Source organism: Babylonia areolata, chromosome 8 (assembly GCF_041734735.1).
Source record: "Babylonia areolata isolate BAREFJ2019XMU chromosome 8, ASM4173473v1, whole genome shotgun sequence".
In the NCBI taxonomy this organism is placed as follows: domain Eukaryota; kingdom Metazoa; phylum Mollusca; class Gastropoda; order Neogastropoda; family Buccinidae; genus Babylonia; species Babylonia areolata.
The window spans coordinates 16,782,929-16,802,822 of NC_134883.1; the positions used below are offsets into that span (position 1 = coordinate 16,782,929).

At 47.6% G+C, this 19,894-nt stretch overlaps 1 protein-coding gene across 1 annotated transcript in view; it reads right to left on the minus strand.

Annotated features, from left to right (window-relative positions):
• LOC143285063 (guanylate cyclase soluble subunit beta-2-like) overlaps window positions 1-2,818 on the minus strand; it is a 92,170-nt gene extending 89,352 nt beyond the window's left edge. Inside the window, exon 1 of the mRNA XM_076592251.1 lies at window positions 2,605-2,818. The gene's annotated coding sequence lies outside the window, so the exon portion shown is untranslated. The remainder of the gene's footprint in view (window positions 1-2,604) is intronic.
• Window positions 2,819-19,894: the final 17,076 nt, after the last annotated feature.

A 19,894-nucleotide genomic window follows, 5' to 3' on the forward strand; every position in this document is an offset into this window, starting at 1 on the left:
ATAGTCCACATCTACAAGAGGAAAGGCAACCGCCAGTCTTGTGACAACAACTGAGGCATCTTCCTCTTGTCCATTGCCGGGAAGATTCTGGCCCGTGTCCTGCTCAACTGCTTTCTCCAACATCTTGAGCAAGGTCTTCTCCCAGAAAGCCAGTGCGGCTTTCGTGCTGAACGTGGGACTGCAGACATGATTTCTGCTGCTAACCAACCCCAGGAAAAATGCCAGGAGCAACACAGTGACCTCTTCATGACCTTTGTCGATCTGATCAAGGCTTTCGATACGGTCAACAGAGAAGGCTTGTGGAAAATCATGGAGAAGTTTGGCTGCCCCAGAAAGTTCTGGATGACGGAGACGAGTCATGGGCCTTCCCAGTGACAAACGGTGTTAAACAAGCCTGCGTTCTCGTCCCGACTCTGTTCAGTATGATATTCTCTGCCATACTCACAGATGCCTTCCGTGACTGCAAAGAAGGAATCCACGTCAGGTACAGGACTGACGGGAGATTGTTCAACCTCAAGCGCCTGCAGGCTGTTACAAAGGTGAAAGAGACTGTCGTCAGATACTTCTTGTTTGCTGATGACTAAGCACTCAACACCAGCACAGAGCAGAAGATGCAGTGTGAAATGAACTGATTCTCAAAAGCCTGCAACAACCACGGTCTCACCATCAGCACCAAAAAGACAAGTTATTTTCCAGCCTGCCCCAAGACATACCAGAAACCGCGCATCACAGTGAAGGGGCAGAACCTCTAGGCAGTCAACAACTTCACCTATCTGGCAGCACGCTCTATGGCGCAGTGAACATAGACGTTGAGGTCAACAACAGGATCGCCAAAGCCAGCGCCGCCTTCGGGAGACTCCGTGAGAACGATTGGGAGCAGAGGGGACTCAGCGCTACCACCAAGCTGAAGGTCTACTGTGCAATGGTCCTTACCACCCTCCTTTATGCCAGCGAGACCTGGACTGTCTACAGCATACACGCCAAACAGCTCAACCGCTTCCACTTGAGCTATCTCCACAGACTCCTGACACGGAAGTCCTGGAACGAGCTGGCCTCTGCAGCGTCTGCACCCTCCTGCAGAAAGCCCAAGCCAAGCCAGGTGGGCTGGAAATGTGGTCGCAATGCCAGACAGTCGAATGCCTAAGTAGCTGCTGTATGGAAAACTGTTGGGGCAAGCGCTACCAAGACTGCCTCAAAGCGTCCTTCAAAGACCTGGGCATCGACATCAACACGTGGGAGATGTTTCCTCTGGACCGTCCACCTTGGTGCAGCAAGATCACCATAGATGCCCGTGCAGTTGAAGCCAGGCGCACCACCGAGGCGCAACGAAAGCATGCTGTGCGCAAGGCCCGAGCAGCATCCACTGCCACGACAGCACCCACTCACTTGTGTCTCACATGTGGACGAGCCTTCAGGGCCCAGGTTGGCCTCTTAAGTCACCTCTGGACCCACAGCCACCGATCTTCCACCTGATTTTTGAAGCCATGGTCATCTTCGAATCCGAAGGACGAACATCATATTATATATATAAATAGATAGATAGATAGACATAGTTTCGTATTTATAGTGTCAACAAATTTACTGTGATGTTGATAGTGCAACGCCCTTCCGTCCCTCACCCCGAACTTTTTCCCTTCATGTTCATGTGAGTGTTTTAATTTGATAATTGAATGAATGTCTCCACTTTCAAAAGTTACAATCTCTTAAAATAATCTTTACGACGAGCCTGAAGGCGAATTTCTGTACTCTGTATCAGACAATACAGTGACTGATTGAGTGAGTGATTTGAGTGCACACGCGGTTTCAGTGTGTGTGTGTGCGTGTGTGTGTGTGTGTGTGTGTGTGTGTGTGTGTGTGTGTGTGTGCGTGCGTGTGTCTGTGTGTATTAGAGAGAGAGTGTGTGCGTGTGCGTGTGTGCGCGCGCGCGAGCGTGCGTTCGTGCGCATGGGCATGAGTAATTTTTTTGTATTTTGTTTCGTTTTCTGAAATAATCTATTTTAAGTAGTACAAGGGTGAAAATATGACAATGTGTACGACTTGTCTCTAACATACGTGTAAAGTTAAACGTTCGTGTTTTTCATCAGGAATTTATGTCAGTCATAATGTTTAAAGTGATTATCACAGATGGGTTTTGTAATGTTAAGTAATTTATCACATATGGATTTTTGTAATGTTTAAAGTGACTTTTTAGACATGGATTTTGTAATGTTTAAAGTGAATTTTTACAGATGGATTGTGTAATGTTTAAAGTGAACTATTATGTACAATGCTTTTCGGTCATGTCATATGTACTTGCCTTCCTGTCAAGTTTGAAATGATTAACCTTTGAGTGCAGAGTAAATGTCTATGTTTGTTTTGCCGCACCTGGCGTCCTTTATCTCTAGCTGGGTCAAGTGTAGTTTTGAATTTTGTTTTTGTTTTATGGTGGTGGGGTTGTTTTGTTTTTGTTACCATTCGACCATCGGACCTCAACCATAATAGAATCGCGAAATCAACCTGCTGATTGTGGACACCATATGGAAAAAGAAGAACAAGCGCACGTAATACGCGCGCGCACACACACACACACACACACACACACACACACTCATACACAACACTTACCCGGTAACAAAGTCACTGTGGTAAAAGTAGTCAAAAAAAGTAGCCTGAACTGAATCCTGTTAACACCAGCGAACAATGTCCTCACAAAATTGTTAGTGGGAAAGGTCAGGAAGTATTACGGTAATGCACACGACTTTCAACCACCAGTGACGTGTCCGTGGTAACTCAGAACGCCAGAGACAACCGAGACTGCTGTGGAAAAAGGAGGTCCGGGGTCCTGAACAGTGCACGACAGTGAGCAGCGTCAGTCGCCGAGCTCAGTGACAGCTCATGGCACTACACCGACACGTCTCCTCTCCTATTGTCACGTGCACTTCACAGACAGACGCGTGCAGACAGTCCGCTCCGCGTGTATTGGAGGTTGTCAGGAAAGCCATGATGGACGACCAACCAATCACGTCGTTCAGCGCTCACTGGCCGCGACACCACACCGCCAGGCCGTGTGGCCGCTGGCCGGGGGACCATGACGGGTGGGAGGGGGTGGGGGGAGGAGGGAGAGGAGTCAGTGGACAGTAAACCACTGCAGCACAACCGGTCATCACTTCTGCCCTTGGTGCAGGTCTGTTTCGCCCTTTCTTTGATCTTGCCGCCACTCTCTTTGACTTCTAGAGAGTTTGACTCTGTCCGTCCCCTTTTGCCTACCCACATTTCTCATTTCGCCTACTCAGCCCATCCACCCTACTCCCCCCCCCTCTCTGTCTCTCAAACACACACATACACTCATTTAGTAGATCAGTGAGTAGGGCTACGCCTGACAGGCAGCATAGTCCTAGCTCTCATTTCTTTTGTCAGTTGTGTTGGAATGTGATTGTGCGTTGACGTGAAAGTTGTGTATGTGCTTTATGATGGAGTGGAGTATACACTGGTGCTTGTTTTGTGCGATTCTGCCACTGGAACTTCAAGTTATTTGGACATGTTTTCTGTGTAACCTGGCAAGTATTCTTGCTTGTCAGAGCACGCCATCTCTTCACCATCCCCTTTCGCACGCGCAGCCCGCTCCGCGTGTTCCTGAAGCTGACCTCTATCACAGGCCCTCGCTTGATGTTTATTCTCCCCGTGTGTCTTACATACGAGACCAGCTCCTGTCAGTGCCTCCTGCAGCACTTGACCCTTCTGTCATCAACGCCATCAGAGGTGTGGGTATAGGTTGTCACCTCCCCCGTGTTCGCACTCATCGTGCAGGACGTCGCAAGCAGAGGAAGATAGCTGTTGTGTGTGGTACTGGACGTGTAACTTCCACTGACCATACTGTTAAATGCATCAACTTTAATAACCTTATTCGTGTACCTCCGTCCTGCTTTCCCTCCCACCGCTCAGCTCAAATTTCTCTAGGTCTGTTCAACGCCCAGTCAGTTGGTCCTCGCCTCAAACGCTCAGCGATCAACGAACATCTGCTTTCGATCAGCCTCGACGTCCTGTATATCACAAAAACTTGGCTTCGCAGTACTGGGGATGAAGCTAAGTGTCGAGATCTCGCTCCCCCTGCTACACCACCACCTCCTTCCCTCGTGTTACAACAACTTGCAGGGGGAGGAATCGCCTTCGTTGTGTCAGACAGGCTGCTCCCACCCACAACGTACACAACTGCCTTCCCCTTCAACCATGCCTCCTTTGAACTGGCCCAGCTTTCACTGTCGCTGCCACATTCCCACCTCAATGTGTTCTGCCTCTACCGTCCGCCACAAAACAAGAAAAATAAACTTTCTGATACGATGTTCACAGAACAGTTTCCGGACTTCTTAGAATACGCTAACAGTTTACCAGGCTCCCTAGTTATTGTCGGTGACTATAATTTTCATTTTAATAATAATAATAATAATAATGGTACTTATATAGCGCTAAATCTTGTGCATAAACAAATCAAAGCGCTTTCGCACCAGTCATTCTCACGCAAGCATAACTCTAAAACTGAAAAAAAAAAAAAAAAAAAAAAAAAAAAAAAAATCTAAAAAGACAAGGAAGAGGCAGGGAAGGGAGGCGATTTTGGGAAGAGGTGGGTTTTAAGGCCAGACTTGAAAGAGCTGAGTGTGGAGACTTGACGAAGCGAAAGAGGAAGTTCATTCCAATTGCAAGGTCCAGAGACAGAGAAAGAACGGTGGCCAACAGTCGAGAGTTTGAATCTGGGTATGTGTAAGTGGAGTGGATCCGAAGCTGATCGTAGTGAGCGAGATGGAGTGTAGAGGTGAAGGCAGCCACAGAGATAGGAAGGGGCTGATTTGTGAATACATTTGTAGCATAGAGTGCTGATCTTGTACTTTATTCGGTGTGAGACCTCTAAATTATACCTCTAAATTACTTGAAATTATCAGTTTGTTCGATCTTAACCAGTCTGTAACCGAGCCTACACACAATCGTGGTCACATCGTCGATTGGGTGTTGCACAGAAATGAGGACTGCCTCCTTAAGTCTACCACCGTCGACCACACCCTGTCCTCCGACCATCACAGTGTGACGTGTCATCTGAACCTCACCAAACCTCCCACGCCCCGTGTGTACAGGGAGGTGCGCACACTGACCTCAATTGACTTAGACTTATTTAAAGCTGACCTGCTGACTAATATCCCTTTTGAGCCAACCGCTGACCAGCTATCCACTGTCCTTCGCGCTGTACTCGACAGGCACGCCCCGTCGACTCGGCGCCTGATCTCCAATCGTCCCCCGTCGCCTTGGTACAACACTGTGGGACCAGAACTGTTGGAGGCCAAGCGGAAGAGAAGGAGAGCTGAGAGGCACTGGCGTGCCACTAGTTTGACCGTCAGTAGGGACATTTTTCAGACAGCCAGGAATAGTGTAACAAACATTGTTGACAGGGCAAAGTCAAAGTTCTACTCTTCTAAAATCCTTGCATGCACCACAGCCAAACAGCTTTTCAACGCTACGAACAATCTACTAGGTAAAATGAAAAACACTCCTCTCCCTACAACATTTTCGGTGCAGTAACTCCCTCAAAAGTTTTCTGACTTCACCGGCAAAATATCACGCGTTCGTGAGAAGCTTGACTGTTGTGTCTCCTTCTTCACTCGTTTAAGAACGCGTGTACAGTGGTCCTGTTTTACATTGTTTCCAACCGGTTACTGAAGATTTTGTGAAGAAAGTGTGTCTGAGCGCTTGTCCGAAATCCTGTGAGCTTGACCCTGTCCCGTCTTCTTTGTTGGTTGAATGTATTGATGCTCTACTGCCACATATTACTCATGTTATCAATTCTTCCTTACTGTCTGGTTGTTTCCCTGAAAGCTTCAGATCTGCTGTTGTACGTCCACTCATCAAGAAACCATCTTTGGATCATAATTGTTTGAAAAATTATCGACCCGTCTCTAATCTGTCATTTTTATCAAAACTGCTAGAAAAGATCATATTGTCTCAGCTCTTAGTTCATCTGGAACAAAATGGTTTACTTAATTCCCACCAGTCAGCTTATAGACGTGGTCATAGTTGCAAAACGGCCCTTCTTAGAATAGTGAATGATTTGCTTTCGGGATTTGATGAGGATAAGATATCTGTTCTCGCTCTCTTAGATTTGTCAGCAGCTTTTGACACTATCGACCACTCTATCCTCTTGAACAGACTTAAAACTTCCTTTGGTATTCGTGACACTGCACTAGCATGTATCACGTCTTACCTGTCAGATCGTAAACAGAAAGTGTGTGTAAATGGTAGATACTCTAGAGTATATCTATACCCCGTCTCGCCAGCTCCGTTCTTCCTCTGATACTCGACTTCTCAGGATACCTCACGTCAGAAGTAAAACCTATGGACACAGATCGGTTTCTTTTCAATCGCCAAAGACGTGGAACAAGCTCCCTGATAACCTCCGTCATTCTGATTCCCTCGCATCTTTTAAATATCGTCTCAAAACTCACCTTTTCCCTCAGCAATAAGTCCAATTTTAACAAAAGCGTTTTTTGTAAAGTACCTAGAGCAGATTTCTAGATAGTGTGCTATATAAGTATCCATTATTATTATCATTATTATTATTATTTACCACCAGATTCTACGAACGCTTGAAATTCTCTACGGTCTTGAGACGGGAACAGGTTCCCTGTCCTTCACTTGTCCCTCAGGCCTGCTTTACCACCGGCGGCCACAATACGGCCAGGTTTGTTGTGCTGAGAAACACAAGTAAGGCGTGGGTGGGAATGATGTTGGGGTGGGGAAGCTGGTAGGATTACATGATTACAGGAATTAGCGCGTGAATGGTGAATGGAAACATGGAACCCACATTTGGTCTCTCTTTCTAGTCTTTTTTTTTTCTCCCCTGCCTCCTCGGGCATTGCAAGTCAATTCTTGAGAGCCGCATTCATAACCAGCGTGAGCAACACACCTTGTGTTTCATGAAAGGAATAAAAACGAAAACAACACACACATGAACGCAACATAACATTATTATAATAAGAATGGATACTCATATAGCAAAGCACACTATCTAGAAATCTGCTCAAGGTTCTTTACAAATTTGCATAACAAATTGCATCAATGTTACGTACACACACACAAATGTGACTAACAAACTAAACACACTCACAGACACACACATACAGACATACACAATGTATACATGCATTTTAACATACATAAGTACATAGCAGCTGCCCTCAACACATACGCACACACGTGCACACACAAATGCACACACACACACACACTCACACACAATCGCAAAACATCGTGTTTTTCATGAAAGGAATAATAACGACAAAAGCACACACACACACACACACACACACACACACACTATCGCAATGAAAGGAATTATGACAATAGCACACACACACATACACACGCACACACACACACACACAACTCGACAATCGTGTTTTTCAAGAAATGAAATAACAACGACAAGAGCAAGCACATGAACGCACGCGTGCATGTATTCACGCACAAGAAAAACCACAGTTCTGTTAAAATCCTTCTCACAAGTCAGAAACCAATGAAGAGACAATCAGTAGAAGCATCTGCTTTCTCCTGTCAAAAAGCTGCTTTATAAAAAACAACAACAACAACAAAAACAACAACAAAAACACACACACACAAAAACAAAACAAAAAACAACAACAGGACACACAATAAAAGGAATATCATTTGAGCCACACAAATATAATGGACACAGATAAATTTTGGAAGATTTCATGTAGAATATGCATATGTAAAACTCTCTCTGTGTCTGTCTCATTTGATATATATCATTATATGTAGTACGCACCTGTGTTCATCTGGATCCGTTGTCCTTACCCCCTCCACACCATTATTTACTTTCATTCATTTATTGGTTGTGTATAGGCCTGTGGCCCAAATACGATTAAACGACCTGAAATCTCTTTGTCTCTCCTCACACACACACACACACATGTATATAAACGGCACGGTGCTGCTAGGACTGAACCTGAATCGTCTTCGCCATTTCTGAAAGAGAGGGAGGGGGAAAGGGCAAAATGACCGGCTTTTTTGTCATCATTGCAGATTGCGAAGTAATGTTCTCATCATTTATTTTGATGTTCAAATATTGATATTCTCTCTCAATGTCTGTCTTTCTGTGTGGGGAATGTTACGCCAAGAGGTGGGGGAGGGGGCGGGGAGGGATACGGGAGATGTTGAAACGTGTAATTTCACGCTGCCAGCTCTTCTGTACCAGCGTGGCATTTCACTGGCTCCGTGGGCTCGGGACGGGAGGGCAGTCCGGAGGGGGCGGGTATGGAGGGTTAGGTTCCGGTCTGCGGGTTAGGGAGGGTGCCAGAGACCTGGGAATGGGAAAGGTTGCGGTGCTGGGCGGTTGGGGCGTGGGGGTGGGGGTCGTGCTGAAGCCCAGTATACCTGTTCATTAATTTGACAAACCGTTACGTTTCAGCACTCTCAAAAATTTATACATTTTGGGGTGATTTAAATCCCCATGAACGCACCATTCTTCGTGTGTGTGTGTGTGTGTGTGTGTGTGTGTGTGTGTGTTGCATTTCAAGAGACATTATACCACTATGAAGTGGCCAGTGGGGAAATGGCGTGAACTGCCAGCGAGCAGCACGTGAGATGTCCAAGTGCATACAGCAAACTCCGCTGTGAACTGGAATGTCTCCTGTCACTTTACGACCACGGTACTGGCGGTGTGATTGGGGAAAAAGGTAATATAATAATAATAATAATGGATACTTATATAGCACACTATCCAGAAATTTGCTCTAGGTGCTTTACAAAAACGCTTTGTTAACATAAAACATTAAATCTATGTTACACACACACACACACACACACACACTGCATACATACATTTTAACATACATGTGTATCTAACAGCTACCCTAAGACATACGCACACATAGGCAGGCACAAACTTACATAAACGCACGCACACACAATACACATTCATATACATGCATGTAGTTATGTACACATACATATGTATGCACACATAGTCAAGCACAGCTAACGCAAAGGAAGTGGACCTGCCACAATTGAACTTACTGCTGAGGGAAAAGGTGAGTTTTGAGACGAGATTTAAAAGATGCGAGGGAATCAGAATGATGGAGGTTATCAAGGAGCTTGTTCCACGTCTTATATGGGGCGCTCCACAGACAAATGTCCGGACTTAAGGGGGGACACGGCAGTGCAAAAGAGACCAAAAATGATGATTTTTCATGACTTTGATGGATTTTGATTCTTGAACATCTCTTCTATCGTATACATTTTTTTTTTCCACTGTAAAGATGTCTTTAACAATGATAAAAATGCCAATAAAGATTGCTTGCTGAATCACGAAAGTGTTTATTAATAATTTTTTGTTCAGTTTCGACGCAAGTCGTCAAGTTTCTTGCCTTGACAACATACCTTGGACTTGCTCAATGATGAGTAAACCTACAACCATGAGACTTTGCATGATTGTTTTATGACATGTTATTGAAGTTTTGTCATGATTGTAAATTTTGAGGATTTCGCAATACCCAAAATTTCAAAAATTCATAAAAAGTACAATAAATGAAGTTTCAACACAATCTCACGTGAAAATGAAGATAATGTCATTGTGTATCAGGTCCACATTAAAATAAGTATCTGCATGCACCACATGGACCACAAACCCGATTTATCTGATATATTGTTTGGCGGCCATTTTGATTTGTTTCCATAGCAACGGGTATTCACAGAAATCTAGAACACTTTTTTTGTGATCCACAAGTGATGATACACCTAGTAGAAAAAAAAAGAAAAAAAAAGAGAGAGATATATAGTAGGAGAGAAAAAAGCCGTTATTTGACTGTAGTGTCTGGCCTTAAGCGGAAAGTTGGTTTCTATAGCCGGCAGTGTCTGTACACGCGGTCGTGGGACGTGTAAGTGACGTGTGCACCAATCCCCCACCCCACCCCCCCTCACACAGAGACACACACCGCACCCCCACTGTCACCAGCTGTTCCGGAAACAGCGAGCACACAAAGGAAAGCAATCGGTGGTAGTGGTGTGCAGAGTGGCTTGGATTGTGGCTCTGTATGACAAGGGAACAAGCCGAGGAGAGAGTTTCTGACGTGTCCTTTTTTCTCTCTGCTGCTTGCTGAAAACTGACAGTACAGCTTACGTCTAGTGTGGGTTCTGTCGTCTGAAGGGTCCTTTCCTTCCCTTGTCCAGCATGTGTCGGAGGAATGGTTTTCTGTAACCAACACGGATGGGGAGGGAAGAGTCGTATCTGGTTCCAGCTCAGAACACTTCCTAAATTCAGACCGCCTTTATATCCACAGACCTGGTTCTAACCCAGATTAATGTTCCTACAACCAGACTGCCAAAGACAATGTCCATATTGTGTGATATCGTTTTAGCTGAATATGAATGATGGCCTTTCATCTGCACCGTTCTGTGTTTGATTTGACAAACTTATCTACATGATCAGATCATATTCTTTTAAGCGTTAAGAGCAACTGCGCATGCCATCATATTTAATCACACGTTCGCTTTCCGTCTAAGAAAGTAGACAACGCGATTTGTCTACGAGCAAACTGCATCTGACTGGTGAAAGTTTCAGCAGATGATTAATAGCAGGCCGTCCCGGTGGCAATGTTGCTGGGTTGACTGGAATGATTTCATTGTTGTGGATCAATCACTGGAACATTATTTTCTACCTTAGTTCACCGCTTTGTGACGTCAGAGCAGCCAAGTCTGTTACTGTTATCGTCTGTTTTCGATTTTCTTTGCACCAGGAATCGAACGGTTATTGACAGTTTTCGCGTGTCTGACAGACCCCCTTCTCTCCAGCAGTTATGGATGTCAAATAATGAACCCACTTACCTGGCAAGTGGCTAAGCATTTCATTTGATCCTCCCTCCCACCCCACCCCACCCGCCTCTCTCTTTGTAACAGTAATAGTTGTCTCAATTCCATTGTCATATTAGACGAAATGTCAAGAAAAATGGAAGGCGGTGAAGGACCAGACGATGTGACCTGACACTGATAACTCCAGCTCCCTGTAGACTGTGGCACACCTGCCAGGATGCAGGGGTGTGTTGCGATACAGGTCAGCATACACAGGTCTATCCCACTAACGTTTGCCTTGATGCAATGGTCACTGCCCCACTGCCTTGATGCAATGGTTACAACACCATTGGCTTTTGCCGTGATGCAATGGTTGCTGCACCACTGAGTTTTGCCTGGATGCAATGATTACACCATTTACTTTTGCCTGGATGCAATGGTTACTACACCACTAACTTTTGCCTGGATGCAATGGTTACTGACTTTTGCCTTGATGCAATAATTACTTTTTGCCTTTATCCACGTCTTTTTCAACACCCCATCGTCAGATGGCCACCTCTGCAGACAATCACCTGACACCTCAGGATTCATTCCCAACACCCAGTGGTCACATGGTCATCTTTAAAGTTACCCTGGCACCACATGATGTCTTCCCGACACCAAAGCGTGCGCAAACAAGCATGCACCCACTCAACGATGCTGTTGTCTGGCTTCAGCAAGCGACAAGTAACAGGTTAATCAGTGGTTTAATGATTTATTTCGTGAAAGAGAGACAGGGAGTGTGTGGTATGTGGTTGGCCAAGCCTGACGTAGGCTACTCGACTCTAAAGTCTGGTGTGTTCAGCTGAGCTGACACTGAACGCGAGTTCACGGGTGTATAAGGTATCGAATTATGACAGAATGCACACCTGTGATTGATAGTCAGTGATCTGAACATGGCAGGTGCCTTCACCATGACATCCACCGGGGGACAGTGGTGTAAAGAAATGCTGAACATTGCAGCTTCCTTCATACAGCACTATCGTCGTTACATCGTGACTTTGCCACACGTTGAACATGGAAGTGTCGTGACCTGAGACCCTTGAGACGCTGACACTGACACTGACACTCCTGCCCGCCTTTTGTGGCCTGTGGACTGCGCAGCACGTGATGTCCTGCTCACTGTGCGCTGCTTCACTTCTCCACACGTGGCTCTCCCTCAACATCACTGAGCTGGTCACTTCTCCACACCTGGTCCTCCCTCAACATCACAGAGTTGGTCACTTCTCCACATCTGGTCCTCAACATCACAGAGCTGGTCACTTCTCCACACGTGGCTCTCCCTCAAAATCACTGAACTGGTCACTTCTCCACACGTGGTCCTCAACATCACAGAGCTGGTCACTTCTCCACACCTGGTCCTCAACATCACAGAGCTGGTCACTTCTCCACACGTGGCTCTCCCTCAACATCACTGAGCTGGTCACTTCTCCACACCTGGTCCTCCCTCAAAATCACAGAGCTGGTCACTTCTCCACACGTGGCTCTTCCTCAACATTACAGAGCTGGTCACTTCTCCACACCTGGTCCTCCCTCAAAATCACAGAGCTGGTCACTTCTCCACACGTGGCTCTTCCTCAACATTACAGAGCTGGTCACTTCTCCACACCTGGTCCTCCCTCAACATCACAGAGCTGGTCACTTCTCCACACCTGGTCCTCCCTCAACATCACAGAGCTGGTCACTTCTCCACAACTGGTCCTCCCTCAACATCACTGAGCTGGTCACTTCTCCACAACTGGTCCTCCCTCAACATCACAGAGCTGGTCACTTCTCCACAACTGGTCCTCCCTCAACATCACAGAGCCGGGACAGGTGTTCCTTCTGCTGGTCACTGCCACAGACTCACTGTGACACTCACTGCACACAGCACGGGCACCAGTCCACAGCCACTGTCACATGGTCTGCTGTCTGTCCCTGCACTGTCTGTCCCTGCAGTGTCTGATGGTCAACGAGTTGTTGCCTGGAGAGATCAGGAAATGGGTCTTGAGGACGGGAGGTGGGATGGAAACGGGGAGAATGCCTCTGTGCAGTCTGAGGTGTGACGTGCGTGGGGGTCAGTGTGTGTGGAGGAACACAGGGAGTGTTTGCGTCAGGTCCGCACTGCATGGATACTTGAACGTGACCAGGGTCAACCAGCTGTGGCTGCTGGGGGTGAGGCGGACAGACGAGGGAGAGAGGGTGGGGCGTGGGGGTCCGGTCGGGCACTTTTATGTCGTCAGCTGCCTTCCTTCTGTCAGTGAAGAGTGAGTGTCCAAAAGGGCACTGGTGCCGGCCAGACCAGGCCTGTAGCGAGGGCGCCGTGTGGCCACACTGTCCCTGCCCTATACACTGTCCCCGCGGGACAGGCCGACAGACAGAGGGGGCCATTTCAACTCCACCTGACGGAGGTGTGTGCTGGTGATCCCCTGTGCTGTGCGGGCTCCAATCCACACCCGTCCTTTCGTCCGTACCAGAGAGTTGTCTGGTGCTGGTGGTCCCGTCAGGTGGGCGGCTACTGAATGTGACGTCAGTGACGTAAGAGTGACCGGGACAGGCAGACAGGGGACCCAGCAGGCAGGCTGGGTGTGACCGTGCTGCGTCAGGCCCTTCCACGGGCCTGCAGCTCTCACAGTTCTCCCACCTGGGTAGGGGACTGTGTGATCGCGGGGAGGTCACCAGGGAAGCACTTCTCCGTGACGGAACACTTTCTCTCCTGCTGAATCCACGCCCAGTTTGTGTGCCGCCCAGCTCACCAGCACGGCAGTGGACGTTGTGTGGTGTGTGACAGCCGCTGAAGGCACCTCCCGCCGGGCTCATGGTATCTCCAGGCAAGTGGGCGCGCCCCCTGTGGTGGCGTGGTGAGGGAGGATCAAAACTAAGCTGCGTCAGGGCAGACGTGTTGACGTCCTCAACGATGATGCTGGGTAGGCTGTGGCCTGAAATCGGGTTCACGTTCACTGTGGGCGTGTTGGTAAAGAAACTCTCGGTGGACTTACTAGGTTTCGAGACAGGTATGTTCTTGTTAGCACAGGTGGACTGGCTGGAGTCCACGGTGACAAACTCCACTTTGGGGACAACTGCCCTCTGTGTGTCTTTGAGGATTCTCTTAACCCGCTCCACAGGGTCAAGGCACACGACCAGCTTAAGGTCAGTGAATGCGTCGTTGGTTTCTTGCAGTGTCCGCTCGGGGTGCCCCACCAGAAAGTAGGTCTTCATCAGCCCCTTCCCCTTTACAGTGATCTCCCCACGATTCCGGAACTTGTACCCGCAGGGATACAGCAGACTGAAATCATTTCAGGCACTGATCAAAAAACTCTATCTACAGCATAAGGAGCAGGCTGAATACATCACAGTGAACTGATGCTTGTAGTGATAGAACAGACAGAAAGCATTACAGTGAACTGATGCTTGTAGTGATAGAACAGACAGAAAGCATTACAGTGAACTGATGTCTATAGTGATAGAACAGACAGAAAGCATTACAGTGAACTGATGCTTGTAGTGATAGAACAGACAGAAAGCATTACAGTGAACTGATGTCTATAGTGATAGAACAGACAGAAAGCATCACAGTGAACTGATGCTTGTAGTGATAGAACAGACAGAAAGCATTACAGTGAACTGATGTCTATAGTGATAGAACAGACAGAAAGCACTACAGTGAACTGATGTCTATAGTGATAGAACAGACAGAAAGCATTACAGTGAACTGATGTCTATAGTGATAGAACAGACAGAAAGCATCACAGTGAACTGATGTCTATAGTGATAGAACAGACAGAAAGCATCACAGTGAACTGATGCTTGTAGTGATAGAACAGACAGAAAGCATTACAGTGAACTGATGTCTATAGTGATAGAACAGACAGAAAGCATTACAGTGAACTGATGTCTATAGTGATAGAACAGACAAAGCACTACAGTGAACTGATGTCTATAGTGATAGAACAGACAGAAAGCATTACAGTGAACTGATGTCTATAGTGATAGAACAGACAGAAAGCATTACAGTGAACTGATGTCTATAGTGATAGAACAGACAGAAAGCATTACAGTGAACTGATGTCTATAGTGATAGAACAGACAGAAAGCATTACAGTGAACTGATGTCTATAGTGATAGAACAGACAAAGCACTACAGTGAACTGATGTCTATAGTGATAAAACAGACAAAAAGCATTACAGTGAACTGATTGTTGTAGTGATAGAACAGACAGAAAGCATTACAGTGAACTGATGTCTATAGTGATAGAACAGACAGAAAGCATTACAGTGAACTGATACCTAAAGTTATCTAACAGAGTGAAAACAAAACTCAGCGAATCATGGTGAATGTCTGATACATGAGTGGCATGGACACCGTACAGGTCAGACAGGGAGGGACACACAGATGGAGGTGGACACAGTACAGGTCAGACAGGGAGGGACACACAGAGGGAGGTGGACACAGTACAGGTCAGACAGGGAGGACACATACAGATCAGACAGGTAGGGACACACAGAGGGGAGGTGGACACAGTACAGATCAGACAGGTAGGGACACACAGAGGGGAGATGGACACAGTACAGGTCAGACAGGTAGGGACACACAGAGGGGAGGTGGACACAGTACAGGTCAGACAGGTAGGGATACATACAGAGGGGAGGTGGACACAGTACAGGTCAGACAGGGAGGGATACATACAGAGGGGAGATGGACACAGTACAGATCAGACAGGTAGGGATACATACAGAGGGGAGGTGGACACAGTACAGGTCAGACAGGTAGGGATACACACAGAGGGGAGGTGGACACAGTACAGGTCAGACAGGGAGGGATACACACAGAGGGGAGGTGGACACAGTACAGGTCAGACAGGGAGAGACACACCGATGGGAGATGGACACAGTACAGGTCAGACAGGTAGGGACACACAGAGGGGAGGTGGACACAGTACAGGTCAGACAGGTAGGGACACAAAGAGGGGAGATGGACACAGTACAGGTCAGACAGGGAGGGATACACACAGAAGGGAGGTGGACACAGTACAGGTCAGACAGGGAGGGACACACACAGAGGGGAGGTGGACACAGTACAGGTCAGACAGGGAGGGACACACACAGAGGGGAGGTGGACACAGTACAGGTCAGACAGGGAGGGACACACAGAGGGGAGGTGGACACAGTACAGGTCAGACAGGGAGGGATACACAGATGGAGGTAGACACCGTACAGGTCAGACAGTGAGGGATACACACAGAGGGGAGGTGGACACAGTACAGGTCAGACAGGGAGGGATACACAGATGGAGATGGGCACAGTACAGGTCAGACAGGGAGGGACACACAGAGGGGAGGTGGACACAGTACAGGTCAGACAGGGAGGGACACACAGAGGGGAGGTGGACACAGTACAGGTCAGACAGGGAGGGACACACAGAGTGGACGTGGAGATGGTAAAGGAGGGGGTCACTGACTCGAAGGTGGCCCTGCTGACGTGTATGCGGTTTCCAGAACTGTAGGTCCCCATCCTTGAGGCCGTGTTCACCGTGTCCCCGTAGATGTCATAACGGGGCCGCTTCGTTCCGATCACCCCGGCAATCACCCCGCCTGAGTGTATCCCCACCCGCCACTGTCACACCACAGGGAGGGAGAGAGAGAGAGAGAGAGAGAGAGAGAGAGAGAGAGAGAGAACGAATGGTTCATTGTGGACAGGCCCATTTTGCCCATTCACAATGGGGCAGGTGGGGAAGGGTTAGTACATGTCAGAAACAACGAAATATGAGAACTGATGCACTGTACACAGTGAAAGAGAGAGAGAGAGAGAGAGAGAGAGAGAGAGAGAGATGGGAGAGCGAGAGAGAGACAGAAGAGAGAAGAGAGAGATCAAAGAAAGAAGGCAGATCAAAGAGAGAGAGAGAGAGAGAGCGATCGAGTCACTGTCACTGTTTCAGTTACCTGGCTTTGTCGTGGGGGCTCACGAACTGTCCCGATTTCTAGCAGTTGTGCGATAGGGCCCGAGTTCCGGCAAAGCTCCTCTCTGTTTACCTAGTCATGATGTCTGCCCACTTCTTTCGCTGTCTACCTCGTCTCCTTTCCCCCTGCACTGTTCCCTGAAGAGCCCGTCAGATCTTGTCACGTGGCCAAACCATCTCATTTTCTTTTTTTTCTGTGGTCAGAAGGTCCTCGTACCGACCAACATGTTGTCTAATGGATTTCCCGACTTATTCATTTGTTATGTGGTCCTATTAGAAGATGCCAAGGAGTCTTCTGAAGCATCTCACTTTAACTGGTTGGATCCTTCTCTGAAGCTCTGCTGTGAGAGTCCAGGACTCGCATGCATGCACGGAAATAGGTAGGACCAGTGCCTACAAGAGTTTCAGCTTTGTTCTGAGACTGATGTCTCTCCAAACAGGCTGCAATCTTGCAGCTCTTACCAGTACTTTGGTCTTGACTGATGATGGTGCCAAGATATTAAAATTGCTTCAGTGTTTCCAGCTGTTGTCCACTGACACTGATCTTGGACTTGATGGGATCTTTGCTGTTAATTCTGTTTCGTTTTCTCGAATCTGATATTCATTCCGTACTTGGTTGATGTTCATCCAGCCGTGTCACCAGTTTCGCCAGTTCTTTCTGGCCTGCCAGTCTATCGTCATCAGCAAATCGGAGACAAGTGGTGGTACGTTTTCCAATGTTGATAGCATCAGAGTGTTCTTCCAGGTCATCATTCATTATTCATTCCAGGAAGATGATGAAAAGTGAAGGAGATAGAAGACAGCCTTGTCGGTCCTCAACTGATGTCTGAAACCAGTCTTTGACAGTTCCTTGAACGAGGACCGCACTGATATTTTTCGTGGACAGCTGTTGGATGGTATTACTATCTTGTGGCCCATGTTGAATTTTGAGAAAGAGAGAGAGATGGGCGGGGAAAACAGAGAGAGAAAGACAGAAAGAAAGAGAGAGAGGATGAGGGAGGGAGAGGGGTGTATATCATAAGAGAAAGGGATAGAGAGACAGACCTAGACAGATGCAACTGACAGACACAGGGACATGATAGTACATCAGACATGTAAAGAGACAGACCATGAAAAGAGACCAGACCATGTACAGACACAGACTGACCATGTGCAGAGAAAGACCATGTACAGACGCAGACCAGACCATGTACAGACACAGACCAGACCATGTACAGACACAGATCGACGACGTACAGACACAGACAAACCATGTGCAGAGACAGACCATATGCAGACGCAGACCAGACCATGTACAGACACAGACCAGACCATGTACAGAGACAAACACAGACCATGTACAGACACAAATCGACGACGTACAGACACAGACAGACCATGTATAGACACAGACAGGTCACACACAGACACAGACCACGTACAGAGACAAACCAGGCCATCAAATGACACAGTCCATGTACAGACAGATCAGACCATGTACATACACAGACAGACCATGTACAGATACAGACCAGACCATGTACAGATACAGACCAGACCATGTACAGAGACAAACACAGACCATGTACAGAGACAGACCAGAACATGTACAGACACACAGACCATGTACAGACACAGACAGGAACACAGACCATGTACAGACACAGACAGATCAGACCATGTACACAGATAGCCCAGGCCATGTACAGACACAGACCATGTACAGAGACAAACCAGGCCATGTACAGACACAGACAGATCAGACCATGTACAGACACAGACCAGACCATGTAGAGAGACAGACAGATCAGACCATGTACAGACACAGACAGACCAGACCATGTGGAGAGACAGACAGATCAGACCATGTACAGACACAGACAGACCAGACCATGTACAGACACAGGCAGACCAGATCATGTGGAGAGACAGACAGATCAGACCATGTACAGACACAGACAGACCAGACCATGTAGACAGACAGACAGACCAGACCATGTAGAGACACAGACAGACCAGACCATGTAGAGACACAGGCAGACCAGACCATGTAGAGAGACAGACAGACCAGACCATGTGGAGAGACAGACAGACCAGACCATGTAGAGAGACAGACAGACCAGACCATGTAGAGAGACAGACAGACCAGACCATGTGGAGAGACAGACAGATCAGACCATGTACAGACACAGGCAGACCAGACCATGTAGAGAGACAGACAGACCAGACCATGTGGAGAGACAGACAGACCAGACCATGTAGAGAGACAGACAGACCAGACCATGTAGAGAGACAGACAGACCAGACCATGTGGAGAGACAGACAGATCAGACCATGTACAGACACAGGCAGACCAGACCATGTGGAGAGACAGACAGATCAGACTATGTACAGATACAGACAGACCAGACCATGTAGAGAGACAGACTGATCAGACCATGTAGACAGCTGACAGCTTGAGGGCAGCACCTTGAGGGGAAGTGATTTGTTGTTTGAGCAGAAGACGGTACCGACTTCCTCCAGCATGTCCATGGCGAATTCCGCCATTCTCTGGGCATGGTCCGCCTGCACGTCTGGCACCCCCGTCACTGCCATGTAGGCGTCGCCTATCGTGTCCACCTGTCATCATCATCATCATCGTCATCATCATCAACCTCTAACACCCCCGTCACTGCCATGTAGGCGTCGCCTATCGTGTCCACCTGTCATCATCATCATCATCGTCATCATCATCAACCTCTAACACCCCCGTCACTGCCATGTAGGCGTCGCCTATCGTGTCCACCTGTCATCTTCATCATCATCGTCGTCATCATCATCATCATCATCAACCTCCAGCAACCAAGTCACTGCCATGGAGGCGTCGACTATTTGTCCATCTTTCATCATCATTATCATCGTCGTCATCGTCATCATTAACATCATATTCCAGCACCCAGTTACTGCCATGCAGGCGTCGCTCATCGTCTTCACCTGTCATCGCAGTTATGCATAAGACATGGACTCAGGACAGACATGTATGGGACATGAAGGACACAGGACAGACATGTATTGGGTAGTGAAGGACACAGGACAGACATGTATGGGACATGAAGGACACAGGACAGACATGCA